An 8,124-nucleotide genomic window follows, 5' to 3' on the forward strand; every position below is an offset into this window, starting at 1 on the left:
TGTGGAACTAGAAAAATGGTACAGATGAACTGGTTTGTAGGGCAGAAATATTGACACAGATGTAGAGAACAAATATATGGACACCATGGGGGGAAAATGGTGGGCATGGGGGTGGGGCTGGTGTGATGAATTGGGTGATTGGGATTGACATGTATACACTAATATGTATAAAATGGATAACTAATAAAAACCTGCTGTATAAAAAATAAGTAAAATAAAATTTAAAAAAAGAGAATAAAATAAAGATATAGCTGCAGCAAAGTACTCACCTAGAGAAAAGTATGATTTGGGTACTGTTGAGGCACAGAAGAAAGATGGGGGAGTGAGTTGAGTGTGACTATGGTCATCCTGATCTGTAATTCAGGGGAAAAAATTGGGGCTTGAGGGAATAATTAATATACAAGTATAATTAAACAGCACATAAATATTATTGGTGAATTTTTAATTGTCTCTCCAATTTTAAAATGTATACATGATAATTGCAAAAGCATTAAAAAACTATAGAAATGATTAATGTGAAATTCACCCAGAATATCTCCATTGCCTACTAGCATTTTGATATATATATATATATATATATATATTTAGACCTAGCTTACACAGACGCAACTCGTACTTGCATACTCTTAAATATTTATATATACAAATATATCATAAATGGGTCATAATACATATTCTGTTTTTGTAACTGCAATTCACTTAATGGTAAGTCACGAAGGGGGACCTGGAGGGGACAGCAAATGAGACTAAAACAAAGTGGTCAGGAAGCAGTATAAGAATGGGAGAGAGGCAGAGGGTGGCGGGCGCCTCTCCTTCCTCCCCCCCTCCCGCCTCGTGTGCTTAGGCAACTCCTCCTCCTCCCTCCCCCTCCTCCTATCCCCCTCCCCCTCCTCCTCCCCTCCCTCGACATGCCCCGCTTTAGGTCCGTGGTCTTCCGCGAGAGACAGAGGGGCCGGCCTGAGCTGACACTTTCTCAGCACTAGACCTGGACTCCCACGTGGCACCAGAATACAGTCGCTTTGAATCGAAGATACATGACTTGCAAGAGCAAATGATGAACAGCAGCATGAGCTCTGGGTCTGGGTCGGTCCATGCAAACGAGTGAGAAGAGGTCCTTGTATGTCAGGGCCTTGTTTGATTATGACCAGACTTGGGACCGCTGCCTGCCAAGCCAAGGCCTCAGCTTCTCCTTTGGTGACATTCTACTGTCATTAACGCCTCTGATGATGAGTGGTGGCAGGTGAGACTGGTGACCCCACATGGAGAAAGTGAGCAAATCAGTGTGATCCCCAGTAAGAAGAGGGTGGAAAAGAAAGAAAGGGCTCTACTGAAAACCATGAAGTTTCATGCCAGGAGGGGGATGATTGTGTCTAGCAGGTCCATCAGCCACTATGGAGAACAGTGTGGAGGTTCTTTAAAAAACTAAAAATAGAACTGCCATAGACCCAGAAATCCCACTACTGGGCATATACCCTGAGAAAACCATAATTCAAATAGAGTCATGTACCACAATGTTCATTGCAACACTGTTTACAATAGCCAGGACATGGAAGCAACCTAAGTGTCCGTTGACAGATGAATGGATAAAGAAGATGTGGCACATATATACAATGGAATATTACTCAGCCATAAAATGAAACGAAATTGAGTTATTTATAGTGAGGTGGATAGACCTAGAGACTGTCTTACAGAGTGAAGTAAGTCAGAAAGAGAAAAACAAATACCATATGCTAACACATATGTATGGAATCTAAAAAGAAAAAAAATGGTTCTGAAGAACCTAGGGGCAGGACAGGAATAAAGACACAGGTGTAGAAAATGGACTTGAGGACACAGTGAGGGGGAAGGGTAAGCTGGGACGAAGTGAGAGAGTGGCATGGACATATATACACTACCAAATGTAAAATAAATAGCTAGTGGGAAGCAGCCACATAGCACAGGGAGGTCAGCTTGGTGCTTTGTGACCACCTAGAGGGGTGGGATGGGGAGGGTGGGAGGAAGACACAAGAGGAAGGGGATATGGGGATATATGTATATGTATAGCTGATTCACTTTGTTATACAGCAGAAACTAACATACCATTGTAAAGCAATTATACTCCAATAAAGATGTCAAAAAAAAACCCCACGAAACATAAAAAGAATTTCCGCCTCTCTCAAAAGTTTTCATTTTACAAGAGCAAAGAAAACATGGTATAGGAGAGCAGCTTACAGTAACAGGGAGTGATGTCCAACACCAGTGACAGTGAAAGCAGTTCCAAAGGACAGGAGGATGCTATTTTGTCATATGAGCCAGTGACACAGCAAGAAATTCACTATGCAAGGCCTGTCATCATCCTGGGCCCAATGAAGGACAGAGTCAACGATGACCTGATTTCGGAGTTCCCGCATAAATTTGGATTTTGTGTACAACATACTACCTGGCCTCAGCGTGATGATGAAGTGGATGGGCAAGACTACCACTTTGTGGTCTCCCGAGAACAGATGGAGAAGTATATTCAGGACAAGTTCATTGAGGCAGGCCAATTCAGTGATAATCTCTATGGGACCAGCATCTAGTCAGTGAAGGGAGTTGGGGAGAGGGGCAAGCACTGCATCTTAGATGTTTCTGGCAATGCTATCAAGAGGCTGCAGCAGTCACAACTTTATCCCATTGCCATTTTCATCAAGCCCAAGTCCATTGAAGTGCTTATGGAAATGAACTGACGGCAGAGGTATGAACAAGCAAATAAGACCTATGACAAAGCCATGGAACTGGAGCAGGAGTTTGAAGAATACTTCACAGCCATTGTACAGGGTGACTCACTGGAAGAGATTTAAAACAAAATCAAAGAAATCATTGAGGACCAGTCTGGGCACTACATTTGGGTCCCTCCCCTGAAAAACTCTGAAGAATCCCCTCCAACCATTCTACTGTGAACAGAAGAAATCAACTCCCCCTCCCCTCCTCCCTCTTCATTCCTGTCTCCATGGGGAGAACAAACGACTACTGTTCTTGTCCCCTTTTCTAGATATGTCCAAAAAATTGAGTTTTCTAGTCCTGTTTTTTTTAATTTTTGTTTTGTTTTAGTTTATTTTGGGGGATGATGCCATCTTACTCATCACGTGACTGTGCCCATTCCTGCGTGGACCTTTCCCAAGCACTAGCACAAGTGCAAATCCATCAGAGTCATTGTTTGCATAAAACCAAGCTGAAGCGAAGAGAAGAGAGGAGGACTGATGAAAAGACAGACTGGACTGCTGTGCGGCTTATGAAGTGAGCCCCATGCACCCTGCGAGGAGAGGCTCCCAGGCTTTGCTACGATCTGTACACTGCCTTGAGGCTTGGGATGGCGTGGTCATGGCGATAGAAAGTATCTTTTATTTTTATATATATATATATATATATAATTTATAGACATTATATATATTATATACTCTCATATAGTTTATTATATACTTACACACATTTGGACTAGAAAATCTATGGAGATATCATCAATGGTACTGTGTTATTAGAGAAATGCTTTAATTTTCATATTCCAATCAGATGGCATCTTATATACCAACTGGTTGGGGAGGGAGTGAAAGTGGTAGTTAAGTGCTGTACGGAGGGCACCTGCATTGGTCATTCTTTTGAGACCTGGGCTTTTCTTTAGGAGGGGTCAGCTGGAGGATGGTGAGAAAGGGCTTTTCCCCGGGGGCCAGAGGCTTGGAGCTGTGACCCTAGAGCCAATGCTGCCCTTGGGGCACAGTCAGGCCCGCGAGTGGGGAGTGAGAGAATGGCTAACAGTGCTCCCACGGTATTAAATTGCCGATTGTTTTATGCCACCTGATGTGTCTGCATGAAAGGTTTCCTTTTTGTTCATTTTTAAGCTGCTCTTAAACCAAAACCATGTTGTGCTACTGTGTCAGCCTCTTCATTCTTCCAAATTTTACTTTTACTATTTAAGTGAATGTGTAGAATCCAATTTGACCATGTTCTAAAGGCTCAAGATGTTCTGGAGGAGCCGGGCCTCGTGAAAGATTAGGCAACCCGGGCTTGGCCATCCTGTCAGAGGAAAGGGAAGTGCGGGCAGGTGAGAACCGACAGGAGCTGGGCCTCCTATTGTAACGTGTCCCTTCACTCACCTGCCAGGGACATGCTGGGCTCAGCTGAGGCCCTGTCATGGGGCCCACTGGCAGGGATGGAGAGTCACTTGCCTTCCAGCTCTGCGCAGAGACAGTGGGATGGCCCTGAGCTTGGCCAGCCGCATAATGAAAAGTTTGATTTGGGTTTTTTTTGCAGCTGCTTCGTATGCCCTACCTACCCCAATCCCTCACCAATAGCTGGTAGCTTACTATTTCTTCAAGAAGAAAGTAGACTTTAATGCTGTCAATTTGAGCTGTAGAGCTGAGATTCACTTACTGTTGAGATGTGAAAACTTGTTGCTTTTTCTCAGAGTCAGATGGCAGTGATTGTGGTCAAGAAGGTTTTTCTCTGACCACAAATGCAGGCGGCAGGTGTGGCCCGGGCCCCGCCCCACCATGCTCCTTTGAAGCCACCATGCCTCCCTCAGCTCCACGCTAGAGGCACGACCCAGGGTAGAAGAGTGTGGACATGCTTGGCCCCAGGGTTGAGCCTGTTGTTTCCTAGCCCACTGTGTTACAACTGGTGCAAAGGATACATGTTGAAGATGCTTTGAGGGCTACCAGGCAGATTTAGGAAGTCTGTTAACAGTTCTACCAGCATGATGAGGCTAACTGTAAAGTGTGGAGCCCAGAATGTGAGTAAAGAAAGGGCAGCAGCGGGCTTCCCTGGTGGCGCAGTGGTTGAGAGTCTGCCTGCCGATGCAGGGGACACGGGTTCGTGCCCCGGTCCGGGAAGATCCCACATGTCGCGGAGCGGCTGGGCCCGTCAGCCATGGCCACTGAGCCTGCGCGTCTGGAGCCTGTGCTCCGCAACGGGAGAGGCCACAACAGTGAGAGGCCCGCGTACCGCAAAAAAAAAAAAAAACAAAAGGCAGCAGCTTTACCCGCGCAGTACACTGGATTGGAGGCAAGAGGGGTAAAATGGTGTCCGATTATGACTCTGGTGAGGAGGGGGTGAGCTGGGAGTGTTGTTGATTTCTCTGATGTTAAATAACGTAGTTTGAATGATGTTCAACCCTCTACCCCTCCCAGGGAAGGAAAGCAGAGATTCAAAGCAAGCATGACACTAGTTGGTTTACCAGTGTTCCTTCCAAGGAGGCATATATATATATACATATTTAAATAAATGATAGTTGAAATTAAAAAAAAGGAATGTATCACAAGATGATACATGAATTGTTCAGTTCATGTATCACAAGAACTGAACAATTTTTAGGAATACAATAGTTTAGTGTCAAATTCTGCAGAATGATTAACTGAGAAGACAACACAGACAAATCGATTGGATTTGGCAATTAGTATCCTGGATGGTGACCTCTGCTAGAACAGTGTTAGCCTACCTGCTGTGGGACAGGAAACATGAGATGCAAAGAAGGGGTGAACTATTCCTGTGAGAAGATTCCTTTCAAAATCAGGATGGTAGCTCCAAAGAAAGTCTGAATATAGGAAGAATATTTATGGATTGCTTTGTTTATTTTAAATAGAGGAGATTAGAGCATGAATATAATTTGTGAAGAAACAAGCTGGTAGACAAATAGAGGGATAAAATATAAGAAAAATAGGGAATAGCTAATAAAACAAGATTCTGGAAATGGTCAGGTGTGATCAATAACTAGATGAAGCATTTGTTCATACATGGAGAGAGTATTACATTTTTTTCTTTTGGAGTCTGAAAGAAATGATGTAAAAATCAGTGTAAGTATAGTTAAGATTTTAGGTATAGGGTGGAGAGTTTGCATTCAAGGATCTTCACACCATGGTCTCTATCCTTCATTAATACATTTCGCCTGACTTATACATGAGTCAAACTGGATTACTTCCTCTTGCCCTGATATGTCCTGTGATTTCTGTAATGCTTTGTTTTCTTTAATTCATTTTCTCTTTTCTGATATCTCCTTGTTTAAAACTTATACATTTTGGGCTTCCCTGGTTGCTCAGTGGTTGAGAATCTGCCTGCCAATACAGGGGACATGGGTTTGAGCCCTGGTCTGGGAAGATCCCACATGCCTTGGAGCAACTAGGCCCGTGAGCTACAACTACTGAGCCTGCGCATCTGGAGCTTGTCCTCCGCAACAAGAGAGGCTGCGACAGTGAGAGGCCCGCGCACCGCGATGAAGAGTGGCCCCCGCTCGCCACAAGTAGAGAAAGCCCTTGCACGGAAACGAAGACCCAACACAGCCAAAAATAAATAAATAAATAAACCAAAAAAACAAAAAACTGATACATTTTTAAAGTTCCAAACAAATTATGCCTCCTACTTGAAGCTATACTCACCATATGATCCAGTTCAAGTGTGAGTTCTCATATCTGAAAGTTACAGGTTAAATAGTCAATGATACCTCCCAAAACAGAACCAGTATAGAATACTGGAGGGGAACAAGACATGTGTGTGTGTGTGTGTGTGTGTGTGTGTGTGTGTGTGTGTGTGTGGTGATTAGGGAAAAATCTTTCAGCATATGATCTTTCATGGTCTGAAAACATATGAGAATCTTGTAGGTAGTGGAAGGGGTTCTTTGTTTTCATCCGGCTCAGTAGTTTTAGAAAATATATTTAATTCTCTTAAAATTTAATTCAATTTGCTGCGTTTTGAAAACACAAACTTCACTCTCTTTTATTCAATGTAAAATGTGTATTAGATTTGATTTGCTGAAAAGTAAGGAAATGTTTATTTTTGTTTTGTTTCTGTTTGTTTCCCAAAGGTAATTCTAAAATTTTGTTAAATTGCTTATATAAGCTGTGAGTTTTTATCAATATATAAGAAAAATAAAATTAATGAATATAATAAAAAGTAGTTGGATATCAATATAGTAATCAAAAACAAGTAATGAGAAGAGCCTAAATTTGGAGTAAGAAGACCTGGCATTGAATCCAAATATATAGCTTGAGCATATTGCCTCACTTCTCTGGTTCACATGCTTTCTAACCTAAAAATAGGTTGTTAGGAGGAGCAATTGAAAAAAATTTTTGAAAATGTGTTGCGAACCATAAAGTCTTGTAAATATATTAGTACACTTTTTAGAAGCATTCATGTAAAAGTATGTCCAATTTTTATTTAAGAAGCTTTACTGTATTTACAGTATACAATTTTAAGTTTTACAGATTTTGAAATCCATATTCACAGCAATTTGCTTCTTATAACTAAGCACATGTTGCCAATTAAAAGTCCCTCAGCAAATTTTTATTAAATGAATTAATAGTGAATAATTGGTCCTATCCCAAATCCTATCAAAATAATTTATTTTTAAAAATCAGAAGGTCTTTATTATGCTTTAAATATAGATACAGAATATTTTGATCTGTTTTCAGCAAATAGGTATTTAACTTTAGATTTTGATTCTAAGATCATTTTGCTTTTCATTCACAAAAGTAAAATATTTTAATCAGAGTTACAACAAAAATTGATTTTTTTTGGTGAAAATATTTGGGGGAAAATAAAAATATATTTGGCTGGATGGATGTCATTATGTCAGTTTAATCTGTAGACCAATTTTCTTTCACAGCTAGCCATTCACAATTTTTCCATTCATTTTAAATTTACTGAAGTTATTTTTATTAATAATTTTTTAAAATAAAATTTTAAACTAAGAGTTGATCCATTTATTGGTTTTTGTCTGCATAAAATGTTATCATTTATAACTCATACTATTGGGAATTTTATTTGGTCACCACTATTTCTACCAAATCCAATGTGCTTGCATTAAATTTTATATATCATAATATTATACTTGGAGTTTTATTTATTTATACATTTATTTGTCTTATTCGTATCAGTCATATTCACCAAAATTTCAAAGACTGAAAGAGTACATTTATTTCTTGGCTAATCTTAGGACAATATATAGAACAATTGCCTTCAGATAATTTAAGATTAAGCTAATATCCAGGGCTGGGGATAGGCCAATTATTCATAATTTTTCAATCATTCTGTGTCCTACCAATGTTTCTTTTTTTAAAAAACACATTTATTTATTTATTTTTGGCTGCACTGGGTCTTCGTTGTTGGGTCTTCGTTGCT

The 8,124-nt window shown here is 40.6% G+C and overlaps 1 pseudogene; it reads left to right on the plus strand.

Moving 5' to 3' along the window:
- Positions 1–1,991: 1,991 nt before the first annotated feature.
- On the plus strand, positions 1,992–3,363 carry LOC111167971 (disks large homolog 3 pseudogene; annotated as a pseudogene).
- Positions 3,364–8,124: the final 4,761 nt, after the last annotated feature.

Source organism: Delphinapterus leucas, chromosome 7, assembly GCF_059928025.1.
Source record: "Delphinapterus leucas isolate spDelLeu-1000000601 "Yukka" chromosome 7, BTC_Dleu_Yukka2, whole genome shotgun sequence".
NCBI lineage: Eukaryota > Metazoa > Chordata > Mammalia > Artiodactyla > Monodontidae > Delphinapterus > Delphinapterus leucas.